General features: G+C 35.5%; 1 protein-coding gene across 1 annotated transcript in view; it reads right to left on the reverse strand.

Annotated features, from left to right (window-relative positions):
- The window catches only part of NUBPL (NUBP iron-sulfur cluster assembly factor, mitochondrial), a 246,002-nt gene that overhangs the window by 103,360 nt on the left and 128,659 nt on the right, over positions 1–13,983 (reverse strand).

Raw genomic sequence — 13,983 nt, forward strand, 5'->3', positions numbered from 1 at the left:
ACAATCCATGTATAATCAGACCCATGCAGTTCAAACCATGTTGTTTAAGGGTCAAATGTCCTTTAATTCAAGTTTTCAAACACAGTGAAGCTTTGAGAGTATATAAAGAAAGTGCTATCTCTGGTTTTGATAACAGGAATCTGAAATACAGAATAATTAAATGAGTTGTCCAGAACTTAATCCAACCAACTACTTCTGAAACAAAGTGAGTTCAATAAGGAATGAAGTAAAATCAGCCTAAGTAGTAACATAAATACAACTGTGTTCAGCTTCCTTTCAATACAAAGAACTAGAAATCTGGAGTTAGCCTGAATTCCAAGTCCCATCCTTAGGTTATACTATAAATCTGACTGAGCTGTAGATAAGATTCAGATTATCTATCAGTGATGCTCTTTTCTAAGAAAGGTTCAAAAAGGAGGTAGTGATATTCCTGAATGCCATTCACAACAGTGGATAGTTGCCACAGTGCTGAGTATTTGACTCTGAGTTTTCTGAGCACAGGGCATTTCCAGGAATCAGTTTTTCAGCTGTCCAGTTACAAAATGAGACTTGACAGTAGTCTTTGAGCTTCTCATGAGCAAAGTGTTCTTGTATCCACTCCTAGCACCCACCTTAGGATTTGGCAGTTGTTATTTAGTAAATGTTTCTATTAAACGATTGAATGCTAGAAAGGAGAGTTACAACAACAACAACAAAAATTGAGCACTCTATGGACTAAGCTAGAAAAGTAAATATTGCATTAACATAATAGTACCCATTTTAGAAGTGATGATAAAACCCAGAGTCACAAAAAAAGTAATGTGTCTAAGTTAGATTTATTTTACACACCTAAATAATGGAATTTGGAATTCAAGCTGAGTCTCAATTTCTAGTTCTTTCCTCTGAATGTCTATGTCTCTTACTCTTCTCTTCAGATTTTCTACTTTTTCACATTCTACATTTCACTGCGGACTGTTTCTTCTAACCAATCTTCTGGTTCACTAATTCTCTTTTCAGTTGTGACTAAGTCGATGTTAAACTTAATGGACAAATTTTAAATAGTATTTTTTAAGTTTTAGAATTATCTAGTTCCTTTTCAAACCTGCTAGATTTAATTTTTTCTAGTTTCCAGGTCCTTGTTAAATCTTCATTCTTGGATTTATTTCTTTGAACATAGCAAACTTAGTTGTTTATAGTCTATCTCTAATAATTCCAATACCTCATCTACACTGAGTCTATTTCTATTTTCTGTTATATCTGCTAGTTCTTATTCATAGTGCCTTTTGTCCTTTTACGCATGATTATTTTTGGCTGCATGTTGGACAATGCAATTGAAAAAAAAATTATTTCAAAAAATAAACTGATGCATTGGATAATAGCATCCTCCCCAACAATAACTTTCATTTACTTCTCTTACTTCTCTACAAATCCAAGACTATTGTAACCCAAATTCTAGACTTAAAATTCCCTGATCTAGAAGATGTTGGCTAAATTAGCATCAGTTCTCTTTGACTCTGAGGGCCCAGTATTCTGTGGTTCCAGCTCGGAGTAAGGGCAGACTACTCCTGGCAGACTCCAGGTTTTACTTATACCCCAGAGTCTTGTGAAGCATCTGAAAGCAAAAATCAGTTTCAAAGCTGTTAGTTAGGCTACAATCAACAAATATCCTTAGAACAAAGTAATTTTGAGGAAATGGGGTTATTTCTATCACTTTTATCCTCTCCCAGATTCTTCTAAGAATTTGTGATTCATATTTTACCCAGCTTCTTTAGTTGTCGTTAGCAGGAGAGTTAGTCCAAATTACCTAAATTGCCATTATATAATCAGAATCTTTTACTAAGTCAATTAAATCTATATAAGCTGAGAATAAAAGGAAATGTCTTTGTTAAAAGGAACATATAGCAAATATCATACCTAATAGTGAAAGAGGAGAAATACTGCCATCAATATCATATGTGAGACAAGGTAACTTCTGCCACTATTACTATTTAAAATTCAACTGGTGGGGCACCTGGTTGGCTCAGTTGGTTAAGCGTCCGACTTCAGCTCATGTCCTGATCTCACGGTTAGTGAGTTCCAGCCTGACGTCGTGCTCTGAGATGACAGGTCAGAGACTGGAACTTGCTTCGGATTCTGTGTCTCCCCCTCTCTTTCCGTCCCTCCCCTGCTTGCGCTCTCCCTCTCTCTCTCAAAAACAAACAAATAAACTTAAAAAAATTTTTTAAATAAAATTCGACTGGTGATTCTAGACAATGCAATAAGAAACAATTAAGAAATATAAGCATTACAAAAGAAAGGAGCACCTACCTAGAAATTCTACTGAAAAGCTATTAGAATAAATAATACTGTTTACATGGTCAAATACTAGAAAAACAAAAATCCATTTCCTAGACCATAGCAGTTACTAACTAAAATATATAAGCAAAAAGATTTCATTAGCGTAGAAATAATAAGAGTTTAGGAATAACTTAAGTAATATGATGCTTTAATCTTTATGTTCCAGTGAACATAAAAAACTTGTATATTTAAATATAGGTGTCTGTATTATAGGATCATTTACAAAAAGGTAAGACTTTGGAATATAAAATGTGACTGAAATAAATTGGTGCTCTTTTACTTTTATTTCTTTACTTGCTTATTATCTAACTCCCTTACCAGATTATGTAAAAGGGCATGGATTGTGCCTGTTTTGCTCATTATTATATATTCTGCATATACTATCTAGTACATAGGAGGTAAGATATACATATTTGTTGAAAAATTATAAGTGAATAAACTCATCCAATTTTTGAGAAGCTTTTTAATGTTTTTCATTTTGTATGAAGTTTACATTAACTAAAGTTCACCTTTCATATAGGTGATCAGTTTAAGAGGATACTAAAATCTCAAGTTCAAAATCAGATAACAAATAAGTCATAACTTTGGCTTTCAAGTATTTAAAAGCAATTTGAAAGAAAGGTATCATAGCAACATATACTCATAGCATGTGACACGTCACTAAAAAAGATGGAGGGGCAGAAATCAACCAGGTTAGTGACTACAAAATAATACCACTTGAGGAGGGACAAGGAGAATAAGAATCCTACCTCTTGATCATTAAAAAGTTATTCACTTTTGGGGCACCTGGATGGCTCAGTCAGTTAAGCATCTGATTCTTAATTTTGGCTCAGGTCACGATCTCACAGTTCATGAGATCAAGCCCCGCAGAGGGATCTGTGTCGATGGTCCAGAACCCACTCAGGATTCTCTTTTTCGCTCTCTGCTCCTCCCCTACTCATGCTCACTTGTGTGTTCTCTCTCTCTCACTCAAAATAAATAAATAAACATAAAATTTTTTCAAAAAAGTTATTCACTTTTACAACCATAGAGCTATCTCAGAATCTCATTATAGTTGATGCTTTTGCAAGTTTCTCTGTTCCCAGTAAACCTAGATTTGATTTCTTATGCGCTTTACAAAGATACTTTCATGTTGTAAGGTGGTTCTAACAAAAAAACTTAATGTATCTACTCAAGTAAATACTTTTCAAATAAATCTTTCAAATATTTTATAGCACAACACAAGAAAAGAAACAACCCATTTAACTAGATGTCAGTTTCCATTTCCTCACTTAGGTTAATGAGAAATAAATATCAAGTAAAAAGCACCTGAATCCACTAAAAATATGAGTGTTTTAAATGCTGTGATGCAAAGTAGTTGAAAACACTAGCTTCAATTTTTCCCTTTGTAACAAAACTTGGATTTCAGCTGACAATTTCTATACTAGGTTTTAACCCAAAGCAATTTAGAAACAGACACGTCAGAAACTTCTTAAAAATAAATTAGGGCTTATAATGAAAATGCTGACAGATGTTTTCTTTATAATAATGCCTAGTGAGACTACTGTATTTTAGCAATGACTACATCACAATATGTATGCAAGTGCTGAACATTAAAATGCAACAATGTCTAGCTTATAATTAAATCAAGACCATGAATAGTTCAGTAAAACATGTTGTATAGAAAGTGTGATGTGACAAGAAAATACACTAAGTTAAAATATAATGCAACTAAGGATTTATTAGAACTTGCCTTTCAGAAGATTTAAATAAGAAGAAATATAAACATAAATACTAGCAAGAGAAGTAAAAAAGTAAAAATTCAGAAAAGGCTAAAAATAATTTATTTCCAATGTGAATGGTATGTACCATAATTACTTATGAAACTATATCCATCATGAGATGATCATACTTCTAGACTAAGGTCAAAACATAGATTTTTAAATATTTATATATAACTTTAAAAAATGTTAGTATTCCTGCTTCTAGGATCTTTCATCAGCTGCTCAGCTTTCTGCTGCTGCTACCTTTTCTACTCACTCTTCATGCTGTCCTTGTCTTTGATTGTTACAAGCCACCATTTCCATCAACCACTACTTCTGAACTCTCCACACCTGTATTGCAACATATAATGGTTGTCAAAGCAACCTGGGGCTAAAAACACAGCATAAACAATTCTACCACATTCAAATAAATATAGTAAGCCTTTTTTTACTGAGAGGCTATAACTAAAGAGCCAACTTCATGTTTCAAAGCAAAGTAGAAACTCAGGAGCATTACACAAACAGCTTCTTTATTATAAAGCTATGTATAGGCCTCAACATAAATATGATACCAGTGCATCGCTGATCTTAAAACAATTTGCAATGAGCTTTCTTAAATGACAAACACTATTTTCTCTAATTTCCTATAATAAAAATATTGGATTTGTCCTTTTTAACTTTGAAGATCTAACTGGCTTTAGTAAACAAACAGGTAGCATCTCATCTAGACATAGAGGGGAGCTCCTTGGATTTGTCTTTTGCACAGGTATGTTCTAGTGGGTTATTCACTAACTCAGTGGTTCTCAACAAGGGACAATCTGCTCCCCAAGGGACATTTGGCAATGTCTGGAGACATTTTTCATTGTCACGAATGAGAGGAAGGGTGCTACTGGCATCTGATGAGTATTGAGAAGTCAGAGATGCTACTAAAAATCTTACAATCTAAAGGACAGACCTCCCACCAAATCACCTGACCCAATATATCGATAAAGCCACTGTCACTGTTGAGCAATCTTCTCCTAACTCCTTTGTTTTCTTACCAAGCAGCAATTTCCCATAGTTTCCCTCATCTTTAACCAAAAAAATATTCAAACCATCAACCAAAATCAGAACCAAACTTAAGAAAAATACAAGTGAAGTACATAAATGACTTCCACGAATAACTGACTCATTCATTCATTCAACAAACACATGAGGCACAGTACTAGGCATTGAAGATACCACAGCGGCCAAGAAAGACAAGATCTCTACTTGCATGCAGCTTATGTCCTAGTAATTCTCAAGCTGAAAAAATCTTCAAACTAAGTAAAAAACCTTCAGTGCCTGACACATTCTGGAAAACTGATGCAGCTACGTGCAAACAGTTCCCACTGATAGAGCATTCTATTTTTGAAACTGTCCTTATTACAATAAGCCAAAATAATTTTCACCCTCTGATGATAGTTCTGTTCTCCTGAGTCATAAAAAACAAATCCTTGTTCCATAGGACGACCCTTTACAGATTTAAAGACAGCTATCCTGCATCTCTGAATTTTGTCTCCTAAAAGCTAAAATAATTCCATTAGCACCTCTAGCAGCCCTTATGTAGGGCTTAATACCCTTAAGACATGAGCCTTAAAATCAGAAGGAAATGAGCAAAAACACTAAGGTTTTATAAGAATTTAGGCTATTGGGGCGCCTGGGTGGCGCAGTCGGTTAAGCGTACGACTTCAGCCAGGTCACGATCTCGCGGTCCGTGAGTTCGAGCCCCGCGTCAGGCTCTGGGCTGATGGCTCAGAGCCTGGAGCCTGTTTCCGATTCTGTGTCTCCCTCTCTCTCCGTCCCTCCCCCGTTCATGCTCTGTCTCTCTCTGTCCCAAAAATAAATAAACGTTGAAAAAAAAAATTAAAAAAAAAAAAAAAAGAATTTAGGCTATTAATTAGGAATTGCTAACTTTTTTTTAACAATCTTGCCTGAACCCACAAAACTGATTTTAATAAGACTATAAATGTACTAACTCTTATGTACAAAGCAATATAGCTGACACGGCAGATACATTATCACATTTAATTATCACAATACTATCTTCACTTTAGATGGAGAAATAGGCTCAGAAAGATTAAAGAAATTTTTCCAAGATTATTTCCTTACCCTAAGCCCATGCTCTTTTTGCTACAGCATATTACCTAAAAATCGTGTTGGTTTTTCTATTTTAATTCAATCACTGCATTTTCATTATTTCCATCAATCAGTTTTACACTGATGCTAAATCTTGGAGTAGTTTATGCTTAAATAAAGAAAAAACTTGTTCTAATAAAAAAGCATTTCTAACCTTGAGTGCCTTTTATTAAGAATATACATATTCTTATACACTTACCATGATGATCACCAAATACTGTATACAGAATTGTTGACTCACTGTATTGTATACCTTAAACTAATATAATACTGTATGTTACCTATACTGGAATTAAAATAAAAACTTAAAAAATATACATATTCCTGTACTACCTACATAACTATCCATACAGACACACACAGGTAAGAGAGAGCTCTCAGCACTGACAGACAAATGATGGCTACCTGTTCTTCATTCATTCTGCTATGAGTAACAATTAAAGAATGTAACAGATTAGCGAATTCTATGTAAAATATGCTTTCACAACTTGCTATATTAAGAAAACAATCTCATTAAGAAAGACAATATTCACTGGAAATCTATATACATATTAGCTATATTGGATTGACATACAATGACAAAAATGCTTAAAACTCATTCAGAGAAGTCAAGCAGTATAATATAATGGCAGAGATTACATAAAACAGACTAGATTTGTAGCACTGAACAGCCTCAAAATCTCTGGACCTCAATGTTCTAAACTAAAACTGGAGGAAATAATGGAACCTATCTCAGAGGGTTGTTAGAGTACTATAACTACTTCCATTCTTATCGCCCTTTTCTTCCCACTCCCCCTACTTCTATTCTCTACACAGGCTGCCAAAGGTATCCTTCCAAAACCAAAACTAGATCATATCACTCCATTACCCAAAAATGTCCAAGGGTTTTCATCATATTTGGAATAAAATTCAAAATCCTCACTACAGCCTATAAGATCCTAGATGATCCTAGTCCCTGGCTTCCTTGCTCACTTTTACACTTGTTCTCTCCACTTTGAATGTTCCCCCAAATACTTTGGATGGCTCACTGTTTCCTTCCATTATAAGTCTGCTTTAAATATCACCTTCTCAGATAAGCTTTCCCTAATCAGTATCTATTTTTTTTCAATAGCATTGATCACTAACCAATACTATATTAAGTTTTTTGCTTATGTGCTTATTCCTGTCTCTCCCACCAAAAAGAATGATCCATGGGAGCAAGATCTTTGTTTTAACCCTCAATCTCCAGCACCAAGCATGGTACCTAGCACACTGTAGGTGTTCAACAGTCAATGAGTGAAGTGAAATAATGCAAGTGAAGAGCTTAGCACAATGCTTGGCAAACAGAAAACATCCAACAATGTTAGGTGCTATTACTACCAATTACTAGTATTTCTGTTATTTGTCACACATTCATTAAACAAACCATCACTGAACACTAACTTTGTGCCAGGCACTGTATTGTGTAATTTTTTAAATGTTGATGTTGGGCTTTGCGAAGTGTTTTGAAAACTAGCTAGAGAGCCAGTGGCATAAGATGATAATTGCAATTCATAAAGTAATTAAATGCTTCCAAAAGGCTTCTGGAATTCTACTCCTGACAGAATTTATGGTTATTCCTTTAACCTCATCTGGTTAGATCCAATTAGCTCAAGCACAATATTAGGCCATAGCAGTCATTCACAAAATGTTAACAGTAGGGCACTATAATTTCCTTCTTTAGTATTGTTTTCAAGCTGTTGGTTTTTCTTAAAACTAGAAACCAAGAGACATACTCTGACCATGAACAATCAGAAAATATATAAATCACCAAAGTCACCCAGAGGCAGTGAATGTATTAACAGTTCAAATGAGAGGCAGCTGAGGTGTAATAAAAAGTCCCTTCACAGCTATATGTGACCTTATGCGAGCACGCAGCTTTCTCTATGCTTGCTTCCTTATCTGCAAAACAGGAAAAAAAAAAAAAAGAGTGCCTCATAAAAATATTACAAAAATGGAATAACATTAAGGAGGTGAGAATTCCAGACAGAAACTAAATGTCTGCTCTCTCAGCTCATGGAATATAAACCCAAGTAATAGTGCAGAATCTACTGGAAATACTTTACACTTTTATGTAAAGTCCAAAATATCTGGCATAGATTCAGTATATGTTGGCCTTATATTAAACTGCACAGGGGAAAATACCCAATTCCCCAGTGTTTTGATGGCAAAAGAATCAGAGAAGCTGAGCATCTGTCTCAGGTTTTGTGAGGTATTAATGAAGTGAAAATGATAACCACGCATTTTACAAAAGGGAATCAGCATTTCTCTAGCTTGAAAGATCCCTAACATTCTCATTATTCATATGACTTCTGAAAATTCATGTCATTTTTTTTTTTATTATTCATTTGTTCATACAGTCAACACATCTTGAAATTCAATTACAGACCATGCACTATTCTAGATGCTAGAGATGAAAAGAACAAGGCTTGGTCCCTTCCTACCTATAAAGGAATTTAAGGGCTTTTTAAAATAGTTAATCTTAAAGGTTATAGAAGCTCTGAAGAGAAAATCAATTATTTTAGAAAAGGCTTTATAGCAGTGCTGTCCAATAGAAGTTTCTGCAATGAGGAAAAGGTTCTTTAATATGTGCTGCCCAATACAATACCACTAGCTACATGTACCTATTGAACACTTGAAATGCAGCTAGTATGACTGAGTCTGTATATTTATTTTGGGAGAGACAGAGAGAGAGAGACAGAAGAGAGACAGAGACAGAGACAGAGAGAATCCCAAGCAGGCTCTGCACTGTCAGCACAGAACCCGATGCAGGGCTCGAACTCACCAAACGGTGAGATCATGACTTGACCCAAAACCAAGAGTCAGACGTTAACCGACTGAGACACCCAGGCGCCCAAATTTTTAACTAATTTTAATAGCCACGTGTAGCTAGTAGTTACTGTATTGGACAGCAGAGCTTTACAGAATAGGTAATGTTTGAGCTTCAGTCTTAAAAGAACGGAGTTAGGAATTACCAGGGGTGAGGGAAAGTCCACAGGAAATGGAAAGAGCACAAACTACATGAAGGCCTGCGAGAACCTTAATGTGTTCAGCTAAGGCTGCCTGCGATATGCAGACTGTGGAAAGGAGAAGAGAGAAATGAGGTTAAAGGGTTAGACAGGGTCAAAACATGAACGCTTTTTAATATCACACGAAGGAATTAAACTTTATTCAGCAGACAGTGGGGAAAACATCAAAGACTTTAAAGCCAGGTAATGTATGACCATACCTATGCTCTAGAAACACAATTTTGATCCTAAGATAGGTGATACATTGAAAGAAGAGACCAGAGGTAGAAAAGATCAGTCATATATGCGGCTACTACAATAGTCCAGGTTAGATGCTTAAGACTCAACAACTGCAATCACAGTGAGAATGGAGATGAAAGAATGAATTCAAGAGACATTTTGAAGATAAAATTAGTAAGACTTAAAGAAGTCTGAGATAAGGTGGGCAAGAATAAAACAAAGTTAAAACTTCTGAGGTACTAGCCAGAAGGTACTACATTGAATGAAGGGATACAAAAAGTTTACAGGCTCCTGCTCAGAGTTGTTTATAGGAAAACAATCTAAATATCCATTAATAGTTTCAAAGCAAATTAAATTATAGAATTACTTAAGATAACATATATTTCTAAGAGTCATATTTAAAGATTATAAAGATTATACGATACCAGGGTAAAATGTTCACAATGTGGTTAATGAAGTCAGTACACTACAAAGCAGCACATAAAGCATTGTCCCAATTTTGTTTTATATATTGGTAGAATTTCTTTTAAGTGAAAGAATGTGCCAAAAAGTCAGTAGAAGCTAACTTTGACAGCAGGGTAGTGGGCCATTATAATTTCTTTCTTGAACATTTTTTTTTTTATTATCTACAACAATTATAGAATATTTTTACTTAAAAATAAACTTTGGTTCTAAAGCACTGTACCTTAAACACTGGGGCCTGTGGTAAATTTACTAAATTTTGTAGCCATTTCACAAACAGAGGGAATCTGACATGACCAGATCCCAATTCTATGCAAGTTCATTATGGGAGACTAAATTCACAGCAAACTGAATAAAAGAGGTGTTTTTTTCCCTTTTGAAAAATTTACCACAATTACAGAGTATAAAATGGATTACTTTCCATCTAATTAATTAATAATGTCTTTTCACGTATGGTTTATGTCTGTACACATACAACCACAAGTGGGAATTTGGTATAAACCTGTATTTTATTCTGTGTAGTCATGCAAAAAAAAAAAAAAAAAAAAAAAGGACTTACCCTGCTCATAGTCAATATCAATTATTCAAGTTCATTTGACATAAAGCAGACACTATATGCTGAAGAAGTGGCTCAGCAATACTAATCTTTTTTATACGTAGATGGCAGTCCCTTTTTGCACTTAACAAAACCTGGCTTTCCAAGTTCTAAATTTAGATTTACAAGGAAATCCTGACCTGGCACAGATAAGCCTACTATAGTGGCATATGGCTGTGGCAAATCCTCCTACATCCTGGATGTGAATAAAATACAAATTAGATAAGCAATGTAATAACTTTCTTCATTAAATAGGAAATGAATAGATTTTTTTCAACTATAAACTTAATCACTTTACTTTGCCATAAGATAGGTTATATGTATCGTGAGAAATGACATGTGCATTAAAAAGAGAATCTCAAACTAGTATTTCTAGCCATATGACAAGCCTTATTCTAACCATTTTACAGAAGTTGAAAATAGAGCTGGAATTAAAAGATTTTTCCACTTTATATGTCTAGAAACCTGGTTTTATTTCCTTAACTAAAATTAGTTGCATATCTTATTTGTATGTTTTCTATTAAAACACACTGGTAGAGAGGCAGTCTTTTCTCTAGGACATTTGTAAATAAGCCCCAGAGCTACATAGTAGAAACAGGCTCATTTAACAAATATAACAAAATTGACCAAGGTCAAACAGTGAGACAACAGCAGATCTAGGACCACAGCCAGATCTCCTGGCTTGAAATCTAGTGCTCTACTCTGACAAGATTACAGTTCTTAAATTAAAATATATTTTCTCTGAAAACTGAAATAAGGAATACATTTGAGGATACTAGTTAGTGACACTGGGAAACATCATCTGGCTCTCAAATCCAGAAACTGCCTTAGATGTTTTGGCTAACTACCACATACTGCATAGTGGGCAAGAGTCACTGAAATAATCACTTCACAAACAAAGAGAATTCAGAAATCTGCAACAGCAATTAGCCACCAGTATCTTACTATGTTTCTGTGATCTAATGTCCATTTCCATGGAAACAGAAAAAGAAGTAAGAGGCAGCCAAGAGAAGAGATGTCAGAACTTGTCAGGTTCAGTGGCTAGAGCTGAAAGCTGCAAATGCCATTTTTTTTTTTTTTTTTTCCAAACAGCATCAGCTGACTTCTGGCACATAATCGATTCTCAAGTTAGGCAATGTCAGCTTGTGTGGAGAAGCATAAAGCTAAAGAACAGACTTAGGTTTCTGTTTTGCTTTTAAGGGCTTAGATTAAGGGGGAAGGAGATACAAATTAAAAGAAAACTATTCAGATTTTTAAATTCCTAGGAATGTAATAGAATCGTTTCAGATTTCCCAAAAACAACAAAAGGATTTCTTAGCTGATGGGGAAAAATACAGGACTACCACAGAGCATTATCTGGAATGAACAACAACAGGGTGGAGACAGGGAAGAGACAGAGGCAGAGGAAGCCAAACTTACAAAGGCCCTGAGACAAGAGAGTGGGTGGCCCTTTCAACAACGCACACAGATAAGAGCTCTTGGGGTGGGGGAAGGGTCATCATAGAAGGCTTTCTCAAAGGAGATGACATTTAAGCTAAGACCTGAAGGACAAGATGGAGTTATACAAAAGAGTATTCCAGCAAGAAAGAAGAGCATGAGGGAAGTCCTACAGGCAAGAAAGAACAAAATGAATCCAGGAATAGCAAATAATTAAGGACAGCTGGAGCAGAGAGTGGGCGTAGGGGAGTAAGCTGTGATCAGATCAAGAAGGGCCTTATTTCCCAAATTAGATTTTGAACTTTTGTCCAGAAAACAACAAGTTGTCACCAAAGAGTCTAAATCAGGAAAGTAACATGAAGAGATCTGCATTTAAAAAGATTAGTCACAATATCTCAGATTACACAGGGATATAGATGTTCAGTTTCTTACAGCTCGCCTTGTGGGGAGAGATAGAGTTGACTGCCCTAGAGATGGAAGAACAGGACACAATGAATAAGAGCAGTGGGAGAAAAAGAAGAATGGGTCAAGATGATACCCAGGATTTGGGCCTTAAGAGCTACATGGATGACAGTGCTCATCACTGAGTCTCTGTCACATTAAGGAAGGAGTTTCACATATCTGTGGGACAGTGAAGAATTCTAATGTGGACTTGTAGACTTTGAAGTATCCATAAGACTGTCAAGCAGAGTTAACCAACAGGCAGTTGCACATGTATCTACAACTCAGGAGAAATTTGGGGGATGAACATATGTATTTGGGCTTCAGGAATGGATGACATTACCCAAGCAAAGCACAAAATCAGAAGAGATTCCAAGAGATTTTCAAATGTTGGCTGCATCATTTACTAATTATATGACCTAAGGTCAGTCAGTCTCTAAGCCTGCAAAATTCAGACAGTTATACCTGTGCTGAGGACTAATATTTTGAAAATGAATAGAGGATGAAGAAACTATAAAGTAGATTGAGAAAGAGAAGATAAAAAAGTACACAGCACAGGAGAATGCAGTATGATGGCAACTAATGGAGAAGAGTAATTCAAGATTAAGGTTAACTGATCAAATACTGCAGAGAGATCAATTAAAAGTACAGAACAGAAAAATACACAAAGCATCAAAAACAAAAACAAAAAACCAAAAAAAACCTCTGGTGACCCTGGCAGTGACCAGTAAAGGTGGCTGATGCACAGTAAAGATGAATATAGACAGAAGTAGATGGTAGAAAAGAGAATTAAGAGAGAGATTTAGAAAATTCTTTCAAGAAGCTTGGCTACAAGGGAGAAGGAAAATTAGACTATAGTGACTAATGGAGTCAAAATAGAGTTTTTTAGGGGTTTTTTTAGGAAGAAACTTATGCATTATAAGTTAAGATGCTTTCAGCTGCAAGTAACAGAAAATATAATAACAATGCCTAAACTAATGGATGTTTATTGTTTACTTAACAAAATGTCTGAAAGTAGATACCTCTAGGGTTTTGTCTGAATCTCAGTGATGTCATAAGATCAGGCTCTGCCACAAAATGGCTACCACTACCAGGCATCATGTCCATATAACATATTTCCAACAAAAAGAAAGGGGAATTGGGATGCCTGGGTGGTTCAGTCGGTTAAGCGGCCGACTTTGGCTCAGGTCATGATCTCGCGGTCCGTGAGTTTGAACCCCGCATCGGGCTCTGTGCTGACAGCTCGGAGCCTGGAACCTGTTTCAGATTCTGTGTCTCCCTCTCTCTGACCCTCCCCTGTTCATGCTCTGTCTCTCCCTGTCTCAAAAATAAATAAATGTTAAAAAAAATTAAAAAAAAAAAAAGAAAGGGGAATTACAAACCTTGGCCTTGTTAGAAAGTAGAATACCAATGGTAATTTTGAATGAAAAAAAAAAAGAGAGAGAGAAAGCAAAATACCTTACCCAGAGTCCCATGCCCCAATTAGACTATCCCTCAAATCTCATTGGTTAGAATTAAGTCACATGGCTGGCTACTCTTACCTATAAGAGAAGCTGAGAAACTATCT

The sequence above is a fragment of the Puma concolor genome, chromosome B3, assembly GCF_028749965.1.
Source record: "Puma concolor isolate L17-30 chromosome B3, mPumCon1.1.hap2, whole genome shotgun sequence".
Classification (NCBI taxonomy): Eukaryota; Metazoa; Chordata; class Mammalia; order Carnivora; family Felidae; genus Puma; species Puma concolor.